The sequence below is a fragment of the Oncorhynchus clarkii genome, chromosome 15 (assembly GCF_045791955.1).
Source record: "Oncorhynchus clarkii lewisi isolate Uvic-CL-2024 chromosome 15, UVic_Ocla_1.0, whole genome shotgun sequence".
NCBI classification, from domain to species: Eukaryota; Metazoa; Chordata; class Actinopteri; order Salmoniformes; family Salmonidae; genus Oncorhynchus; species Oncorhynchus clarkii.
In genome coordinates, this window is record NC_092161.1 from 35,159,723 (window position 1) to 35,183,026 (window position 23,304).

Consider the following 23,304-nt stretch of genomic DNA (forward strand, 5'->3'; position numbering starts at 1 on the left):
TAAAGAACCCTAAATGGAATGGTTCTTTGAAGAACCATGCAAAAATCCTAAACAAGAAATGTTTCGGTCATCCAGGACTGGAATTGAATAGCCTTGCTGTAGGGTTTTAAGCAGTATTTGCATATTTCTCAGGGTGCCTTTTGAGTGAGTTTTAGAGTTACCAGTACCAACTATGATTTTGATTGTGCTAGTGAGAGACATGGTTGTTGCATTCATACATTGTCTGTCCTACGGCCTTCACCAAGTGAGATCTTAAGTGAATATGTTGTCATTCAAATGCAATTATTTAAGACAATACATACTATTTCATAAGGCATTTTGAGGGCCTAGTTTAACCCTGATAGTGTGACCTGCAAGTCACCATATAATGGCTTGTAAAATTAGGTGTAATTCCTGTTGGAATCCAGCCAGAGTGGGAATATCCAACATTTGGAATTTGTATTCACCCGCAATCTTCATTCAGAATGACTGCCAGAGTTGGGAAGACTAAGATATGAGACTACCTTAAACATCTAAACTGCAACAACCAATTCGGTAATAGATTGGAATAGTTTTGAAAAATATATGTTTTTATATTTGAGTAGCATAAGGTTAATTAATCAATCAATGTATAAAACATACTGACAATATTTAAACAAACAATAACAAAAAAAAATATGGTCAATAGAGCATGCTGGGAAATATGATAATGGCTGTGGTTTTGGTTCAACTCTGGTTATTATTAACACCAACACTGTTTTTTTACACCACTGTATTTTAAGAATGTGAAATGTCAGAATAATAGTAGAGTGAATGATTTATTTCAGCTTTTATATCTTTCATCACATTCCCAATGGGTCAGAAGTTTACATACACTCAATTAGTATTTGGTAGCATTGCCATTAAATTGTTTAACTTGAATCAAACATTTCATGTAGCCTTCCACAAGCTTCCCACAATAAGTAGTGTACATTTTGGCCCATTCCTCCTGACAGAGCTGGTTTAACTGAGTCAGGTTTGTAGGCCTCCTTGCTCACACACGCTTTATCAGTTCTGCCCACACATTTTCTATAGGATTGAGGTCAGGGCTTTGGGATGCCCACTCCAATACCTTGACATTGTTTTCCTTAAGCCATTATGCCACAACTTTGGAAGTATGCTTGGGGTCATTGTCCATTTGGAAGACCCATTTGCGACCAAGTTTTAACTTCTTGACTGATGTCTTGAGATGTTTCTTGAATATATCCAATATATCCACATAATCTATTTCGTGAAGTGCACTAGTCCCTTCTGCAGCAAAGCACCCCCACAACATGATGCTGCCACCCTCATGCTTCACGGTTGGGATGGTTTTCTTCGGCTTGCAAGCCTCCCCCTTTTTTTCAAATAACATAACAATGGTCATCATGGCCAAACAGTTCTATTTTTGTTTCATCAGACCAGAGGACATTTCTCCAAAAAGTATGAATTTTGTCCCCATGTGCAGTTTCAAACTGTAGTCTGGATTTTCTATGTCGGTATTGGCGCAATGGCTTCTTCCTTGCTTGATCGGCCTTTCAGGTTATGTCGGTATAGGACTAGTTTTACTGTGGATATAGATACTTTTGTACCTGTTTCCTCCACTATCTTCACAAGGTCCTTCGCTGTTGTTCTGGGATTGATTTTCACTTTTCCTGAGTGGTATGACGGCTGCATGGTCCCATGGTGTTTATACTTGCGTGCAATTGTTTGTACAGATGAACGTGGTACCTTCAGGTGTTTGGAAATTGCTCCCAAGGATGGACCAGACTTGTGGAAGTCTAGAATTTTTTTCTGAGGTCTTGGCTGATTTCTTTAGATTTTCTCATGATGTCAAGCAAAGACGCACTGAGTTTGAAGGTAGGCCTTAAAATACATCCACAGGTACACCGCCAATTGACTAAAATGAGAAGCGTCAGAAGCTTCTTAAGCCATGACATAATTTTCTGGAATTTCCCAAGCTGTTTAAGGCACAGTCAACTTAGTGTATGTAAACTTCTGACCCACTGCAATTGTGATACAGTGAATGATAAGTGAAATAATATGTCTGTAAACAATTGTTGGGAAAATGAATTGTGTCATGCACAAAGTAGATTTCCTAACCAACTTGCAAAACTATAGTTTGTTTACAAGAAATGTATGGAGTGGTTGAATTTTTATTTTTTTGACTCCAACCTAAGTGTATGTAAACTTCCGACTTCAATTGTATCAATATGAGTGGGCAGAAAGCAGTGGACACTGTGGCAACCACTCTAATGCAATGAAGCGTTAGGGATGCGCCCAAAATGGCACTCTATTTCCTATATAGTGCACTACTTTTGACCAGAGCCCGATGCCCTGGTCAAACATAATGCACTATATAGGGAATCGATGTGCACTTGAGAAAGGAACTTAACCGTAATTGCTCCTATAAGTCTCTCTGGCTAAGAGTGTCTGCTAAATGACTAACATGAAAATGTAATAGGGTGCCATTTGAGAAGCAGTGTACCATTTTGGACGCAGGGTGCCATTTGGGACTTATACTTGGTCCTTCTCTGAGCAGAAATAGAGAGAATGAGAGAGTGGTATCAGATCACCACATGGCAACCATACTGTCACTGCTGTATTGCCATCTCTCTGGCCATCCTTGATGTGATGACAGTCTCCCACAGGCATCATTAGGACACAGTCCACATTGCCTTGCCTTCCTCCCACTAAGCCTCATCACTTACAGCTCTCTCTCCATCTCTGATCGCTGGGCACCAAATCCTCAATTACTCCCTCTACTCACCAATTTGCTACTGGACCCAAATCTCTCTTTTATCCATGTCCTCTGTCTCACACACACATTAAAATGTATTATGCTTTGATTGATATCAGTATGTAACGCCAGAAGAAGAAATAATGTCATAGAGAAGTGACAACATAGTATCAAAGAATCCTTATTACAGAGACAGGCTTTTAACTGCTCAAGGCAATAATTGGTACCCCACTGCAGAGGTTTTGTAGAAGATTACTTCTGAAGAAGATGTAGAGAACTCAACATCTGTCTAGCATCATGCTGGTTGTGAATACTATTGTTTTTTTTCCCCCAAACATACTGTTTGCATAAGTCAATGTACAGTTCCAGTCAAAAGTTTGGACACACCTACTCATAATGTTTTTTCTTTTTTTTAAACTTTTTTTTTCATTGTAAAATAATAGTGAATACATCAACTATGTTGATGTAGTAACCAAAAAAGTGTTAAACAAATCAAAATATATTTAATATGAGATTCTTCAATGTAGCCACCCTTTGCTTTTATGACAGCTTTGCGCACTCTTGGCATTCTCTCAACCAGCTTCATGAGATAGTCACCCGGAATGCATTTCAATGAACAGGTGTTCTGTGTTAAAAGTACATTTGTGGAGGAATTTCTTTCCTTCTTAACGTGTTTGAACCAATCTGTTGTGTTGTATTCTGACAAGGCAGGGGGGTATACAGAAGATAGCCCTATTTGGTAAAAGTCCATATTACGGCAAGAACAGCTCAAATAAGCAAAGAGAAACGACAGTCCATCAGTACTTTAACCTTTTGGGATAGGGGGCAGCATTTTCACTTTTGGATGAATAGCGTGCCCAGAGTGAACTGCCTCCTACTCTGTCCCAGATGCTAATATATGCATAGTATTATTAGTATTGGATATAAAACACTCTGACGTTTCTAAAACTGTTTGAATGATGTCTGTGCGTATAACATAACTCATATGGCAGGCGAAAACCTGAGAAAAATCCAACCAGGAAGTGGGAAATCTGAGGTTTGTAGTTTTTCATTTTCAACTCAGCCCCCATTGAAGATACAGGGTGATATTAGTTATGTTTCACTTCCCAAGGCTTCCACTAGATGTCAACAGTATTTAGAATCTGTTTTGAGGATTCAACTCTTAAGGAGGGGCTCATAATGGCTCTTTGAGTGAGTGGTCTGGCAGAGTGCTACCGCCTCGGTCTGGCGCGCTCACGTGAAAGGTCATAATAGCTACGTTCCACTTCATTTGTACAGACAATTGTTCGGTTGGAACATTAATGAAGTTTTATGTTAATCTTGACTCACCAATCCCATTACCGGGATCATTTTCATCAACATCCGCTAAATTGCAGGGTGCCAAATTCAAATTAAATTACTAAAAATATTTAATTTTAATGAATCACAAGTGCAATATAGCAAAACACAGCTTAGCTTGTTGTTAATCCACCTGGCGTGTCAGATTTCAATAAAGCTTTTTGGCGAAAGCATACCAAGCGTTTATGTAAGAACATCTCTCTCAGTAGACAAAATATTACAAACAGCTAGCAGCCAAGTAGATTGGTCACGAAAGTCAGAAAAGCAATAAATTAAATAGCTTACCTTTGATGATCTTCGGATGTTTGCACTCACGAGACTCCCAGTTACACAATAAATGTTCCTTTTGTTCCATAAAGATTATTTTTATATCCAAAATACCTCCATTTGTTTGGCGCGTTGTGTTCAGAAATACACAGGCTTGAGTGGTCACGGCATCGCAGACGAAAATTGCAAATAGTATCAATAAAGTGCTTAGAAAGATGTCAAATGTTTTTTATTATCAATCCCCAGGTTGTTTTTACAATATATAATCGAAAATATGTCAACCGGAAGGTAGCTTCTTCCATAGGCGAGAGAGAGAAAATGGCTGTTGCTCATGAAAAACTCTGCTGGCACCCAGCAATCCACTGACGCGATGGGTTCTTTCTTGCTAATTTTTCTAATTAAAAGCCTGAAACTGTGTCTAAAGACTGGTCACAGCTTGAGGAAACCACAGGAAAGGGAATCTGGTTGATATCCCTTTAAATGGAGGCAAGGCATCCAATGGAACAGAGAGCTTTCAGGAACAACAGCACATCCTTGTTGGATTTTCCTCCAATATCAGTTTTGTTATACTCACAGACAATATTTTGACAGTTTTGGAAACTTTAGAGTGTTTTCTATCCTAATCTGACAATTATATGCATATTCTAGGTTCTGAGCCTGAGAAATGGGCAGTTTAATTTGGGTATGTTTTTCATCCGAACATCAAAATACTGCCCCCTACACTCAAGAGGTTAAAAACATCCTAAAGATTGATTCCATACTTAGGTTGCCATGTTTCTACGGGCTGTAACGGAACTTTTTGAACTTTCCATCCGACGTTCGGCGCGACCTGAATGCGCTTTTGGATTTGTTTACCCAACGCCCTAACAAAAGAAGATATTTGGACATAACTGATGGACATTATCGAACAAATCAAGACATGTATGGTGGAACTGGGATTCCTCGGAGTGCATTCTGATGAAGATCATCAAAGGTAAGTGAATATTTAAAATGATATTTCTGAGTAATGTTGACTACCCAATATGGCGGGTATCTTTTTGGCTACTTTGTTGTCTAAAGGCTGTACCCAGATTATTGCATGGTTTGCTTTCTCCGAAATCTGACACAGCGGTTGCATTAAGGAGAAGATTATCTAAAGTTCCATGTATAATAGTCGTATGTTTATTATGAGTATTTCTGTAAATTGATGTGGCGCTCTGTAATGTCACTGCATATTTTAGAACTACTGCGCCAATGTAAACTCAGATTTTTTTTATATAAATATGAACTTTATCAAACAAAACATACATGTATTGTGTAAAATGAAGTCCTATGAGTGTCATCTGATGAAGATCGTCAAAGGTTAGTGATTAATTTTATCTCTATTTCTGCTTTTTGCGACTCCTCTCTGGAGAAAATGGCTGTGTTTTTCTGTGGCTTGGTGGTGACCTAACATAATCGTTTGTGATGCTTTCACTGTAAATCCTTTTTGAAATCAGACACTGTGGCTGGATACTTGTATGCTTGAGGAATTTTAATTATGAGATTTTTGTTGTTTTGAATTTGACGCCCGGCACTTTCACTGGCTGTTGCGGGGGGGGGGTTCTGCAGTCTTAGACAGATTAAGACATGAAGGTCAGTCAATGCGGACATTATTTTCAAGAACTTTGAAAGTGTCTTTAAGTGCAGTCACAAAAACCATCAAGCTCTATGATGAAACTGGCTCTCATGACCGCCACAGTAAAGGAAGAAACAGAGTTACCTCTGCTGCAGAGGATAAGTTCATTAGAGATAACTGCACCACAGATCGCTGTCCAAATAAATGCTTCACAAAGTTCAAGTAATAAACACATCGCAAAATCAACTGTTCTGAGGAGACTGCGTGAATCGGGCCTTCATGGTCAAATTACGGCAAAGAAACCACTACTAAAGGACACTAATAAGACACTAATGCTTGGGTTAAGAAACACGAGCAATGGATATTAGACCGGTGGAAGTCTGTCCTCTGGTCTGATGAGTCAATTGTTGAGATTTTTGCTTCCAACCGCTGTGTCTTTGAGAGACACAGAGTAGTAGGTGTGTGGTTCCCACCGTGAAGCATGGGGGAGGAGGTGTGATGGTGTGGCAGTGCTATACTGGTGACACTGTCAGTGATTTATTTAGATTTCAAGGTACACTTAACCAGCATGGCCACCACAGCATTCTGCAGCGATACTCCATCCCATCTGGTTTGCACTAGGTGGGACTATCATTTGTTTTTCAACAATTGAGATTGTTTGGGATGAGTTGGACTGCAGAGTGAAGGAAAAGCATATGTGGGAACTCTTTCAAGACTTTTGGAAAAGCATTCCAGTTGATGCTGGTTGAAAGAATGCCAAGATTGAGCAATACTGTACTCGAGGCAAAGGGTGGCTACTTTGAAGAATCTCAATTATAAAATGTATTTTGAATTGTTTAACTCTTTTTTTGGGTACTACATGATTCCATATATGTTATTTCTTAATTTTGATGTCTTCATTATTAATCCACAATGTAGATAATATTAAAAATAAAGAAAAACTATTGCTTGAATGGGTTTGTCAAAACTTTTGACAGGTACTGTATGTCTGGGTGATTGATTAATCATTTGTTATGAACACATTTCTCAAAATCTCAATAGTGTTGTTTAATGAATGGAAACCATGCTTTTTTTAAACGACCACGTGATTAATGAGTACCCTCACTGGCGACCTGTCATTCAGAGCACCTGTTTTGAGCCCCGCATTTTTTTAATGTTATTTTGTCACATATCAGTTTGCAAACAATGAAAACAGATTGCAAAAAAATACATATAATTGAATTAATAAGCTGTATACAAACATGGTCTCTTTTTTATATTCTTGAGTAGGGCAGCTCCAAAATGCAGGTGGTTCAGCCTAGCTCAGTGCTTTCTGTGGTGGTGCAACAAGCCATCAGAAAATATGGAGCATTGCGCCATGATTGGCTTGGTGCTCTGTCACTCATGAGGACGCTAGGTCACCACCAAGTCTAATACCCTGACTACACCGCTCGCCTCGATTGCGGGAGAGTTGCAAAATAAATGTAGAAATCTATATTATTCAATCATTGCACCCACACTGCTCGCTCGCGCACGCCGATGAGCGTCTGCGTTGCCTAGGGCAAAAATAGAAGTCAGTTCTATTTGTGACACATATCGCACTGCTCTGGCTCTCCCATATCCTCATTGGTTTATAGAAGCAGGTACCCACGTGCCATCTCCTCATTGGTTATACCCACGTGGGTGACTGAAAGACGAACGAGGTCGGTGGCGGTAATGCACCTAATATCAAGTCCAGAGAAGAAAAAGCCTGGAAGGAGGAGTGATGACTAGAAACTATTCGGTTGACTGTTTTACGTGTGGATTAATTGTCGTAGTAGAGGACCTTGTGCATTTCAGGTAAAATAACAACTCAATGTTTATATCCCAGGACAAATTAGCTAGCAACAGCAAGCTAGCTAAATAGCACATATTAGCTAGCAAGTGCAAGCTAGCTAGCTAAATTGCCATAAATGTTTAATGCTTTTTGACCTGTCCCCAAATTAATGTAATTGTTTCAGAGTTTGTTTTGATATGTTAACCTGTGTGTTTTGATCGCGTTTAGTGTGGGGGGACAAAATAAATGTATGCACAATGGCGCACGCATGCAGCTGGTTTGGGTTCCGTGTAAGGGTAGACCTCGAAAATTCTAGCCACTTGGGTGCTGCCATAGAGTGACATTAGAAGTGCCCATCCAAGAAGGCTCAACGTCATTGGCCACAGATAAAAATACGTTAAATCACGTTATATGTACAGTAGCTTTGAGTGGACTGATTGTGTCAACACCATACTTTCAAATTCTTAGCTAAAACTCATCATCGTGAATCAAGTCGATAATCTACTTGCAAATCCTTTTTAATCCTTGTCATGTGAAGATAAATAATGAAGAGAAATTATATAGATAAAATGTATCGGTGCTCATCGACCATTGGACAAATACATTACACAACAAGTTGGAAATCTCAAATTCAACAATGAGCGGTTTGGAAGGAATCAGTGACAGTGGCTGTGTGGTCCCAAATCTGGAATTAAGGGGCTCTTTTCCAAGTTTAAAATTATAAAAATGCAACATTGGACATGCTGTCAATGAAGCATGATCTGCGCCGCACTCAAAACAATTGTTAACTCGGAACTGCGAAAACTTGACTTCAGTGAGTTCAAGACAACTGGCAAGTCGGGAAAAAATTAGCTCCAACTGGGAAAATATGTTTTGAATGGTCATCCAACTCAGAATTGCAGATCTGGCTCTTTCTAGAGCTGCAACCTGAAGATCAATGACGTCATCATGATTCAACCTTGTTTTTTTCCGAGTTCCCAGTTGTTTTGAAACCATAAATCCAGAGAATGCCAGACCTTGATTAATAAAAAAACAGCCCACAAAGGACCGCAGCGCCACCTTCCTGTTCAAGTGAGCACAGTACAACAAGGTGAGTCCAAAATGTATTGTATGCTGCTGTATAAATTATGTAATATGCCAGGGAGATATGTATACTCTAGCTAAGAAAGTAGCTAAGAAAGTAATACTAAGTGTATGTTGTAAGATGTTAGTAGCCCATGTGCCTCACCCTAATAATTTTGTCTATTTACCCATCATAATTTGGCCTACTGTTCTGACTTGGTGGTGCACATGTAGCCTACCTGTTTTTGAGAAATGTAATCATCAAAGAGCTTCCATTGTCTGCTATTATGCCCCCTTTATTAATCCTATGATTGTGACTTGGTGTACAGAGAGAACATTGTAAGGACGGCCCATGTTCGGAATTCTGTTGCTGTAAATTTCAAAAGTGCTAAACAAATAACTATGTTGACTACGTCCGTCCTAGCTCGCTCATTAATGTCTTAATCGAAATTACAGATTGCCTCTTATCCGCTTGTCGTCCCCTTATGCCATAGTTTGTACATCTCAATTTTCAATTAGAAAGCACATTTGTTTAAGCAATCCAGTCATGTCAGCTATGTTTTTTTTAAGCCAGTAAATTAAGCTGAATTTACTGTTTCGCTGCCAGACAAGGCTCTGCTGATACCAGGGTGTAGCAGTGGTAAGATGTTGGGACTGCTGTTGGGACAGCTTTATGTAGGCCCTAACAGTTTGTGGGCATCGTTTGTCACCGCAATAGTGCAATTAATGTATTGTTTAGTGTTGTGTTGTGTTGTGGCTTTGCTGGCATGCATCACACATTTTTTTTTTTGCCCCACCAGGATTTACATACTGAAATCACCACTGAGTACCCTGCCTACAGTCTTAGAAGTAAAGTTGCCTGGAAGAACATTTTGAATTTACATTGTAGAGGTGGCAGCCTATGAGATTGTAGGCGTGGTTTATTGGAGGAATTACTTTAAGGTAGTTCATTTTTGTCACCTGTTAGCATAAATGCTATTTCTGTTCATGATGGAATGTTTGTGCACTGCATTCTTAATTATTCTTTAAATAGTTATGTATATGCATATTCTAATATGATATGAACATAGCTGACTATATACAGTAGTAAATGTGTAACTATTTCAACTTTTGGATTTGCATAGGCTCTTGAGGAACTCATACAGCTCTTTTAAACTCATTGAAGTTACAATACTGTCAGGTTTCAAGCTTAACATATGATGACAATAGAACAGAACAGATGAACAGGAATGACATTTACAAAAATATATATACAGTGGGGCAAAAAAGTATTTAGTCAGCCACCAATTGTGCAAGTTCTCCCACTTAAAAAGATGAGAGAGGCCTGTAATTTTCATCATAGGTACACTTCAACTATGACAGACAAAATTAGATTTTTTTTTTCTCCAGAAAATCACATTGTAGGATTTGTAATGAATTTATTTGCAAATTATGGTGAAAATAAGTATTTGGTCAATAACAAAAGTTTATCTCGATACTTTGTTAAATACCCTTTGTTGGCAATGACAGAGGTGAAATGTTTTCTGTAGGTCTTCACAAGGTTTTCACACACTGTTGCTGGTATTTTGGCCCATTCCTCCATGCAGATCTCCTCTAGAGCAGTGATGTTTTGGGGCTGTTGCTGGGCAACACGGACTTTCAACTCCCTCCAAAGATTTTCTATGGGGTTGAGATCTGGAGACTGGCTAGGTCACTCCAGGACCTTGAAACGCTTCTTACGAAGCCACTCCTTTGTTGCCCGGGCGGTGTATTTGGGATCATTGTCATGCTGAAAGACCCAGCCACGTTTCATCTTCAATGCCCTTGCTGATGGAATGAGGATTTCACTCAAAATCTCACGATACATGGCCCCATTCATTCTTTCCTTTACACGGATCAGTTGTCCTGGTCCCTTTGCAGAAAAACAGCCCCAAAGCATGATGTTTCCACCCCATGCTTCACAGTAGGTATGGTGTTCTTTGGATGCAACTCAGCATTCTTTGTCCTCCAAACACGACGAGTTGAGTTTTTACCAAAAGGTTCTATTTTGGTTTCATCTGACCATATGACATTCTCCAAATCTTCTTCTGGATCATCCAAATGCTCTCTAGCAAACTTCAGACGGGCCTGGACATGTACTGGCTTAAGCAGGGGGACACGTCTGGCACTGCAGGATCCGAGTCCCTGGCGGCGTAGTGTGTTACTGATGGTAGGCTTTGTTACTTTGGTCCCAGCTCTCTGCAGGTCATTCACTAGGTCCCCCCGTGTGGTTCTGGGATTTTTGCTCACCGTTCTTGTGATCATTTTGACCCCACAGGGTGACATCTTGCGTGGAGCCCCAGATCAAGGGAGATTATCAGTGGGCTTGTATGTCTTCCATTTCCTAATAATTGCTCCCACAGTTGATTTCTTCAAACCTGTCACGGCCGTCCTCCTCTTCATCAGAAGAGGAGAGGCGAGATGGATTGGAAGACCAAAATGCGGCGTGGTAAGTGTCCATGGTAAATCTTTAAGAAAGAAGATACTGACACTGCATACAAAACAATAAACAAATGACGACCGTGAAGCTAACAAAATAGACCTGTGCTGACACAAGCCACTGACATAGACAATCACCCACAAACAAACAGTGCAACCCAGGCTACCTAAGTATGATTCTCAATCAGAGACAACTAATGTCACCTGCCTCTGATTGAGAACCATACTAGGCCGAAAACATAGAAATGCCCCAAAACATAGAAAAACAAACATAGACTGCCCACCTAACTCACGCCCTGACCATACTAAATAAATACAAAACAACGGAAATAAAGGTCAGAACGTGACAAAACCAAGCTGCTTAACTATTGCAGATTCAGTCTTCCCAGCCTGGTGCAGGTCTACAATTTTGTTTCTGGTGTCCTTTGACAGCTCTTTGGTCTTGGCCATAGTGGAGTTTGGAGTGTGACTGTTTGAGGTTGTGGACAGGTGTCCTTTATACTGATAACAAGTTCAAACAGGTGCCATTAATACAGGTAACGAGTGGAGGACATAGGAGCCTCTTAAAGAAGAAGTTACAGGTCTGTGAGAGCCAGAAATCTTGCTTGTTTGTAGGTGACCAAATACTTTTTTCCACCATAATTTGCAAAGAAATTCATTAAAAATCCTACAATGTGATTTTCTGGATTTTTCTTTCTCATATTGTCTGTCATAGTTGAAGTGTACCTATGATTAAAATTACAGGCCTCTCTCATCTTTTTAAGTGGGAGAACTTGCACAATTGGTGGCTGACTAAATACTTTTTTGCCCCACTGTATATAGCTTAAAGCCACACCACTACTAAGCCACGCCCTTACTACAGGATTCCTCCAGGAACCTGTTGCCACATTGAACCATTAAAGGTTCCTCCAATAACCACATTTAACTGAAGGTACAATTATGAACCATTGACAAGCAATGGTTCCTTGAAGAACTTCAGGGATTCTGAGGATCTCCAGAGTTTCTACAGTCACCACTAATGCTAAAAGTCTACAGTATAATATTTCATATGATTTTGTTCCTAACCATGTTCCTAACCATGTGACTTGAGCAAGGAATCGTCTGAGCCCTCAATATACTGTCATAGTCATGTCTCATTGTCGGTGGAACCCTTGAGACTGACTGTTACACTTCAGTGTGTTTTACACACATTTCAAACCCTGGAAATCATACACGCCTTTAGATTCTGTAAAAGTGACACACTGTTTATCCCCCTCTTTACGAAGATGGGTACGGGGTGTAAAGACTAGTTAAATATTAGTTAACAATGGTGTGAAAATGATAAATTACAACATAAATCTTTAATAAAGAATAGTGCACTATTGTGAGGGCAATTCTGATTCATAAAAAAGTTACATGTAGCCATGAGCACATCCTAGCCCTAGAAATTATTACACTGTGTTCATTTCAGCATAAGAGATGCCTGAAAGAAAAAACATAATTTTAACACATATTATTCACAATGATAGATAATTATCTGAAGATTTTATCTTACTCATCTGAGCTCTTTTTGTGTATTTGGCTGGCAAGGAAATGTGGGTACTCTGAGGTACAGTCTTTCATTTTCAACACAATTACTTATTTTCTAAGTCACATCCCTCTAGGTTAAAAACAACATTACTGAATGCTCTTTCCTCCTCCTTTTTTGAAGAGTTGAAGATAGCTTTTTGGACGTAATGGACTTCACAGAGAGAAAACCCTTCGTAAAAGAAAAACCCACAGGGTGCCAATTGTTTTAATGGAGAATATTGGTGATGCTAAGCTGCCCATTTGGGCCAAGAATCGCATTTTCCATTTCCCTTTCCTTTAATTTGTCAGCAAATCACTTCAATTACGGCCAGCAAGTAATGGGGAGTTCTAAGCAACCTTTTTTTTATGAGCAGTGCATGTCATTGAGTAGTAGTATTCAAGCAGTGCATGTCGTTGAGTTTGTTATAGTTGTGTTTTCAATTATATGTTAACATGAGGTTTCAAAATGTGCTCCATAATATTTTGTAGATATGCCCCATATCTTGTTTTACTATGAACTCAACATATTGATTTGTCTCTCCAAAAACTCGGCATCAGAAATTGGTGTCATACAAACCCTGTGGAAGTCATTACACAACAACAAAAATGACATAAATGGTGCCTAGTGTGAGGATAATAATTTACAATGGTGGGTAGCTAAAAGCCTGTTCTTATCTCCATCATGTCATCATGGGAGATCAGATGTATTATTTGTTGAATGGTAAACCATGAACTGAAGGTAGTACAATACTCTGTGTAAATCCAAAATGGCACCCTATTCCCTATATAGTCCCTATTGGCCCTGGTCAAAATAGATGCATTATATAGGCAATAGGTTGTCATTTGGGACACAGCCTTTCTGTTCAAAGTGCTTTAATTGGCCTCCAACATCTAACAGATAGGTGATTCATTTATATTAGGGGGCCATTTCAATGGTTTTTATCATGCCTCATTTTCTGAGACTGATTAATGTGAAAATGTTGAAATGAAACACCTCTTGGTGGTAGTAATGGTTTGTCCCATGGCCAGTCATCTTCGGCACATAGAATTTCAGATACCTTCCCAAATGGCGCTCTATTCACTACATAGTGCACTACCTTTCGGCAGAGCCCTATGGGACCTGGCCAAAAGTAGTGCACTATAAACAGAATAGGATACCATTTGGGACTTAAAACCACGTCAAAGTCTGATTCAAGGTCAGCCACAGACTTTCTTGCAGCAGTGGGTTGAAGGGAATAATCTTTTGATCCAATGTATTCTCTGTCTTCTTTCTCCATCTTTTTACACTGTCCTACATGCCTACCCTAGCAAATGTCGGTTATTATTGATGCCCTTGAGAATGACAAGGTTCTTGAAATACTTTTCAAAACACTTTGGTGGTCGATGACCTTAATAATTTCTAATTCCATGTGTGTTGTGTATAGCACAACAATAGAAAATAACAGAGAAGAGTAACACATTTAGGGCTTGTAGAATAAATACAGTACAGTTCCAATAGAATGCACGTTAGTAGTACAAAAAGTACTACAAAAGTAGTACAAAAAATAAAGAAAAAGACACAACTATACAATAAGTACACCATACATTTAAACAACATACATTAAACTCATCACTAAGCATTACTGAAGTTAATCATGAAGGCTTCTGTGTCATAAATCTTCTTATGGCTGGGGGGCAGTATTGGGTAGCTTGGATGAATAAGGTGCCCAGAGTAAACTGCTACTAAAGGCCCAGAAGCTAAGATATGCATATTATTAGGAGATTTGGATAGAAAACACTCTGAAGTTTCTAAAACTGTTTGAATGATGCCTGTGAGTATAACAGAACTCATATGGCAGGCAAAAACCTGAGAAAAATCCAACCAGGAAGTGGGAAATCTGAGGTTTGTAGTTTTTAAACTCTTTGCCTATCCAAGATACAATGTAAATTTGGTCCGATTGCACTTCCTAAGGTGTCCACTAGATGTAAACAGTCTTTAGAACCCTATTTCAGGCTTCTACTGTGAAGGAGGAGAGAATACGAGCTGATTGAGTAAGAAGTCTGCCAGAAGGCCATGAGCTCAGTCAGGCGCGCTCACGTGAGAGGTAGCTGCGTTCCAATGCATTTCTAAAGACAAAGGAATTCTCCGGATGAAACATTATTGATGATTTATGTTCAAAACATCCTAAAGATTGATTCTATACATAATTTGACATGTTTCTACGAACTGTAATGGAATTGTTTGACTTTTTGTCTGGCCTGCGCGTCGTGAATTTGGATTTTTGAACTAAAGGCGCAAACGAAAAGGAGGTATTTGGACATAAATGATGGACTTTATCGAACAAAACAAACATTTATTGTGGAACTGGAATTCCTGGGAGTGCATTCTGATGAAGGTCATCAAAGGTAAGTGAATATTTATAAATCTATTTCTGACTTCTGTTGACTCCACAACATGGCGGATATCTGTATGGCATATTTTGGTCTCACTGTACTCAGATTACAGCATGGTGTGCTTTTTTGGTAAAGCTTTTTTGAAATCTGACAGCGGTTGCATTAAGGAGAAGTTTATCTTTCGTTACATACATAACTTTGTCAATGTTTATTATGAGTATTTCTGTAAATTTTGGAAGCAAAACATTACTGAACGTAACGCAAACTGAGATTTTTGGATATAAATATGAACTTTTTCGAACAAAACATACATGTATTGTGTAACATGAAGTCCTATGAGTGTCATCTGATGAAGATCATCAAAGGTGAGTGATTCATTTTATCTATATTCCTGCTTTTTGCGACTCCTCTCTTTGGCTGGAAAAATGGCTATGTTTTTTCTGTGACTAGGTACTGACCTAACATAATCCGATTAAAAAAAAAAAATGTTTTACCTTTATTTAACCAGGCAAGTCAGTTAAACCTCTTAAGTCTACCCCTTCCTTTTTCGAACATTCTGTTAAAAATCGCGCAACTTTTCAGCGTCCTGCTACTCATGCCAGGAATATAGTATATGCATATGATTAGTATGTGTGGATAGAAAACACTCTGAAGTTTCTAAAACTGGTTAAATCACGGCTGTGACTATAACAGATTGTGTGTTTCATCGAAAGCGCAAGAAAAACTCCTCTCTGAAAGCTACAAATATTTTCCATGCGTCACTTTCATGTTTGTTAAAAGGGCACAAAATGAATTATGGACCTGCATGCAATTCCCACAGATTCCACACGATGTCGCCATTGTCGTCATTTTCCAGGGAGTTTTTTGTTGGTAAATACAACTAACTGGATTCAATTTCTTCCGGTCTCCACCAGGATGTTTTGAATGTGCACATTGGCAGCCATTGATTTGAAGACGAGGAGCTATTGAATACACATCGCCCTGTAATCATTTTGATAGATTATAAACGTTTACTAATACCTAAAGTTGGATTACAAAAGTATTTCGAAGTGTTTTGTGAAAGTTTATCGTCGACTTTTTTAATTTAAAAAAATGACGCAGCGTTTTAAAACATTGTTTTTTTCTGAATCACACAGCTTCCATAGAAAGCTATTTTGGGTATATATGGACCGATTTAAACGAAAAAAAGACCCAATAGTGATGTTTATGGGGCATATAGGAGTGCCAAGAAAGAAGCTCGTCAAAGGTAATGAATGTTTTATATTTTATTTCTGCGTTTTGTGTAGCGCCGGCTAAGGTAAATCTTTGTTTACGTCGCATTCAGGCATTTTGGGGTGTTGCATGCTATCAGATAATAGCTTCTCATGCTTTCGCCGAAAAGCATTTTAAAAATCTGACATGTTGGCTAGGTTCACAACGAGTGTAGCTTTAATTCAATACCCTGCATGTGCATTTTGATGAACGTTTGAGTTTTAACGAGTACATTTAGCGTAGCGCATTTGCATTTCCAGGTGTCTACTTGAGACATCAGCGTCTCAAGTAGGAGAAAGAAGTTAATTAAGAACAAATTCTTATTTTAAATGATGGCCTAGGAACAGTGGGTTAACTGCCTGTTCAGGGGAAGAACGACAGATTTGTACCTTGTCAGCTCGGGGGTTTGAACTTGCCACCTTCCGGTTACTAGTCCAACACTCTAACCACTAGGCTACCCTGCCGCCCCATAAATGGTGTGCTTTCGTCGTAAAGCCTTTTTGAAATCGGACACTGGGATTAACAACAAGTTTATCTTTAAAATGGTTTAAATACTTGTATGTTTGAGGAATTTTAACTATGAGATTTCTGTTGTCTGAATTTGGCGCCCTGCACTTTCACTGGCTGTTGTCATATCGATCCCGTTAACGGGATCTCAGCCGTAAGAAGTTTATAAACAAATTCACTGCTGCAGCTAACATACATTTAATAACCTTTTCTGTGACGTGATATTTTGTGTACACATATTTGGTTTACAAACAATATGACGTCCCACAAATGGTCATACAGTGCATGTTTAATTGCTAAATTGTATTTATTTCAACACTATGGCCTATGTATTGCCTTACCTCCCTTATCTTACCTCATTTGCATACACTGTATACAGTGGGGCAAAAAAGTATTCTCCCACTTAAAAAGATGAGAGAGGCCTGTAATTTTCATCATAGGTACACTTCAACTATGACAGACAAATGAGAAAAAAAATCCAGAAAATCACATTGTAGGATTTTTAATGAATTTCTTTGCAAATTATGGTGGAAAATAAATATTTGGTCACCTACAAACAAGCAAGATTTCTGGCTCTCACAGACCTGTAACTTCTTCTTTAAGAGGCTCCTCTGTCCTCCACTCGTAACCTGTATTAATGGCACCTGTTTGAACTTGTTATCAGTATAAAAGACACCTGTCCACAACCTCAAACAGTCACACTCCAAACTCCACTATGGCCAAGACCAAAGAGCTGTCAAATGACACCAGAAACAAAATGGTAGACCTGCACCAGGCTGGGAAGACTGAATCTGCAATAGATAAGCAGCTTGGTTTGAATAAATCATCCGTGGGAGCAATTATTAGGAAATGGAAGACATGCAAGACAACTCATAATCTCCCTCGATCTGGGGCTCCACGCAAGATCTCACCCTGTGGGGTCAAAATGATCACAAGAACGGTGAGCAAAAATCCCAAAACAACACGGGGGACCTAGTGAATGACCTGCAGAGAGCTGGGACCAAAGTAACAAAACCTACCATCAGTAACACACTACGCCGCCAGGGACTCAAATCCTGCAGTGCCAGACGTGTCCCCCTGCTTACCAGTACATGTCCAGGCCCATCTGAAGTTTGCTGGAGAGCATTTGGATGATCCAGAAGATGATTGTGAGAATGTCATATGGTCAGATGAAACCAAAATATAACTTTTTGGTAAAAACTCAACTTGTCGTGTTTGGAGGACAAAGAATGCTTAGTTGCATCCAAAGAATACCATACCTACTGAGAAGCATTGGGGTGGAAACATCATGCTTTGGGGCTGTTTTTCTGCAAAGGGACCAGGACAACTGATCCGTGTAAAGGAAAAAATTAATGAGGCCATGTATCGTGAGATTTTGAGTGAAATCCTCCTTCCATCAGCAAGGGCATTGATGATGAAACGTGGCTGGGTCTTTCAGCATGACAATGATCCCAAACACACCGCCCGGGCAACGAAGGAGTGGCTTCGTAAGAAGCATTTCAAGGTCCTGGAGTGGCCTAGCCAGTCTCCAGATCTCAACCCCATTGAAAGTCTTTGGAGGGTGTTGAAATTCCGTGTTGCCCAGCAACAGCCCCAAAACATCACTGCTCTAGAGGAGATCTGCATGGAGGAATGGGCCAAAATACCAGCAACAGTGTGTGAAAACCTTGTGAAGACTTACAGGAAACATTTGAGATAAACTTTTGTTATTGACCAAATACTTATTTTATACCATAATTTGCAAATAAATTAATTAAAAATCCTACAATGTGATTTTCTGGAAATATTTTTCTCATTTTGTCTGTCATAGTTGAAGTGTTCCCATGATGAAAATAACAGGCCTCTCTCATCTTTTTAAGTGGGAGAACTTGCACAATTGGTGGCTGACTAAATACTTTTTTGCCACACTGTATATACTTTTCTATTGTGTTATTGACTGTATGTTTGTTTATTCCATGTGTAACTCTGTGTTGTTGTTTGTGTCGCACTGCTTTGCTTTATCTTGGCCAGGTCGCAGTTGTAAATGAGAACTTGTTCTCAACTGGCCTACCTGGTTAAATGAAGGTGAATTAAAAATAAATAAATGTTAGATGCAGTAGTGAATGACTGTGAATGACTGTTTTTCTGACACACAACAACACACAACAATCCTATTAATGGGACCTGAAGAACAGTAATATCCTATGTTTCACAGAGTCGTGACTGAACAAGAACATGGATAATATACATTCAGCTGGATTTTCTATGCATTGGCAGGACAGAACGGCAGCGTCGGGTAAGCTCAAGGAAGGAGGTGTATGTCTCTTTGTTAACAACTGGTGAGCGATCTCTAATATTAATGACGTCTTGAGGTTCTGCTCACCTGAGTTAAAATATCTCATGATCAGCTGTGTACACCATTCTATTTACCAAGAGAGTTTTCATCTATATTTTTTGTAGCTGTCTATTTACCACCACAAACCGATGCTGGCACTAAGCTCGCACTCAACGAGCTGTATAGGGCAAAAGCGAACAAGAAAATGGTCATCCAGAGGCGGCGCTCTTTGTGGACAGTGATTGTAATGCAGGAAAACTGAAATCCGTCTTAGATCATTTTTAACAGCATGCCACGTGTGCAACTAGAGGTGAAAAAAATAACTAGATCACCACTATTACCCTCCATTTGGAAAATCTGACCATAATGCAATCCTCCTGAATATCCCATTTACAGGCAACATCCGCACTAAGCTATAGGCTTGTGCTGCCGCTTTCAAGGTGTGGGACACTAATCTGGATGCGTATATCAAATCCTGCTATGCCCTCCGATGAACCATCATACAGACAAAGCTTCAATACAGGGCTAAGATTGAATCCTACTACACCGGCTCTGACGTTCATCCGATGTGGCAGGGCTTGCAAAGTGTCATGGAAAACAAATGGAAACACAGCCGCGAGCTGCCCATGTGACGCGAGTCTACCAGATGAGCTAAATTACTTTTATGCTTGCTTCAAGGCAAGCAACACTGAATCATGCATGAGAGCACCAGCTGTTCTGGATGACTGTGTGATCACGTTCTCCGGAGCCAAGACCTTAAATATGTTAACAATCACAAGGCCGCAGGGCCGGACAGATTACCAGGACGCGTACTCAGACCTGGTGGAAAGTGTTATCACTGAGATTTTCAACCTCTTCCTAACCCAGTCTGTAATACCTACATGTAATACCTACATGTTTCAAGCAGACCACCATAGTCCCTGTGCCCAAGAGCACCAAGATAAGCTGTCTAAATGCCCCATAACACTTACATATGTAAGCATGAAATTCTTTGAAAGGCTGCTCTTTTGGCTCACATCAACACCATCATCCCAGACAGTCTAGACCAATTTAAATTCACATACCACCCCAATTACACTCCACACGGTCCTTTCTCACCTTAACAAGAAGAACACCGACACAATCTCCTATTTCCACCTAAACAAGAGCAACACCTATGTGAGAATGCTGTTCTTTGACAACAGCTTAGTGGGATCCTGGGACTGAACACCGCCCTCTGCAACTGGATCCTGGACTTCCTGACGAGCCGCCCCCAGCCGTTGAGGGTAGGTAATAACACATCCGCCACGATGACCCTCAACACAGGGCGCCCTCAGTGACGCGTGCTTAGTTCCCTCCTATATTCTTTGTTCACCCACGACTGCGTGGCCACGCACGACTCCAACACCCTCACTGAGTTTGCCAATGACACAATGGTGGTAGCAGGACAAAGGAACTGATCGTTGAATACAGGAAACGGAGGGCCGAGCACGCTGTGTGAGTGCAATGATTGAATAACATGTAACAAGAAAAAACACTTGCGCATGCGACTTCAGCGGTGTGGTCAGCGTTTAAGTTTTGACTCGGGAACAGCAGAAGAGAGCATTTATTTATTTCAGCCTCTTGAGAGAAATGTGACTGCGAAGTTAGATACTGTCTGTAGAGGTGCTATTTTTATGAGCATCTTAAAAGCTGATTTTATTTCAACCACATAAAATATGCCTATGCATCCAAGCCTACCTGAAATCTTATTAGAAACATGTTGGGTCATTTTGACAGCTTTCTATTTCCTTACAACCGGTCAAACTGATGTCATATGGACATTTTGCACAGAATATATTTCCTCTTTTCTTTTAGTTATTGCATTTTCATCCTGGTCCTTAACCGTCTTTGCTCTGTGAAAGAAGCAGAGATGACAGAGAAAACATTACCCAATGTCAACTAGACTGAATCATTAATTACATAATTTATGACATTATTCTGGTGTGCAAGAGTTTATTTAGTCTTCTAGGGCAACATACGTATAATGACAGAATAGAAGCTGTATGTACAGTGTCTAATTATAGACAACTTGACTAAAGAAATAGCCTACCAAAATGCACAATGTCTTGAACCAACAGGACCCTGAACAGCTTTTACCCCCAAGGCATAAGACTGCAAAATAGTTAGTTAAATAGTTAACCAAATAGCTACCTGGACTATTAACCCTTTTTTGTTTATGAGTTATTATGTTGCTTCTGTTTATTATCTATCACTTTATTCCTAGATATATGTATACAGCGCATTCGGAAAGTGTTCAGACCCCTTACCTTTTTCGACATTTAGTTTCGTTACAGCCTTATTCTAAAATCGATTAAATTATTATGTTTTCTCCTCAAATCTACAATACCCCAAAATGACAAAGCGAAAACAGGCTTTAAAAAAACTAAAATGCCTTATTTACATTAGTATTCAGACCCTTTGATATTAAACTCGAAATTGAGCTCAGTTGTAACCTGTTTCTATTGAACATCCTTGAGATGTTTCTACAACTTGATTGGAGTCCAGCTGTGGTAAATTAAATTGACTGGACATTATCTATTCAAATCAAATCAAACTGTATTTGTCACATGCGCCGAATACAACATGTGTAGACCTTACTTTGACATTTTTAATTACAAGCCCTTAACCAACAATGCAGTTCAAGAAATAGATTTATTAAATAAAATAAAGTATAAAATAAAATAGAATTTAACACAATAAAATAACAATAACGAGGCTATATACAAGGGGGTACCGGTACCGAGACAATGTGCGAGGGTACAGGTTAGTCGAGGTAATTTGTACATGTAGGTAAGGGTAAAGTGACTATGCATAGATAATAAACAGCGAGTAGCAGCAGTGTAAAAACCAAGGGAGGGGGTCAATATAAATAGTCCAGGTGGCCATTTGATTAATTGTTCAGGAGTCTTATGGCTTGGGGGTACTGTAGAGCTGTTAAGGAGCCTTTTGATCTTAGACTTGGCCCTCCAGTACCAGAAAGGCACAGACTTCTTGTTTCGAGAAGTATTCTCCCCCCCCATCCTTCCTCACCCTCCATCTCCCTCACCACCACCTCACCCCTTCCTCCCACCTCCAGGCACCCCATTGTTGTGTGATTAACTTCCAATGAGCAGCGGGGGAGCTTACATTCCTATTACCCAGGTTTGATGGCAGGAACAAAAACACTTCTTAATCACCAATCACGACCAGGAGGAAAAGCACTCAAGACCAGCTTGCCAGCCTCTGAAATATGTGTGGTGTGCTGCCAGCATCTTAGGAGGAGAGTGTCGGTGTGCTCTTATTCTGCTAAAGCTTCTCTCAACACACTTACTCTTTTAGCAGTTGCTCAAATAATCTTTCTCCCTTGTTGCCATGGTGCTTGCAATACAAAAGCATATTTTTAAGCGAGGCATGTGGAATATTCAATTGATGTCATTCCTGTAGATGTAGAGGCCCATTTTGATTGGCCACTTAGTACGCTATTATTTGGAAATATGTTGTATATTTGAAAAGCTGGGTTTGAAATGTTAAAAGGTTGTTGAAAAACTGTTGATGGAGATGTGTGTAACCTTCACTTTTCCCTACACCCTAGCATCAAATAGGATTTGTATTCGAAGATCTTGATATGTGCTGTCAGATTGATTTTAGCGCCTACCACATTATGTCCTACCTCTGTTCACTCTGTCGCAAAGCCTTCCTCTGTTACTCTTTTTCTATCACTCCATCCCTCTTTCTCTCAAAAGAAGCATCCCACTGGGCACAGACACCAGTTCAACGTCTAGGTTTGATTTCAATATGAAATCAAAGAAACATTTCACCATGTCACTGGATTCAGTTTAAACGCTTCATGAAAAAAATACGAAATGCCCAACCAGTTTTCTACGTTGATTAAACGTCAACACATAGCTTTTGTGCGTTTAAATGACATGGAAACAACGTTGATTTAACCAGGTTTTGCTCAATGGGCTGTGACACTTTGAATTAGATGAACCTTGAATTCAATGCACCATACATAGAGCACTCAACATTCAAGGCTGTTTCAGGGTGCTACACAGAGG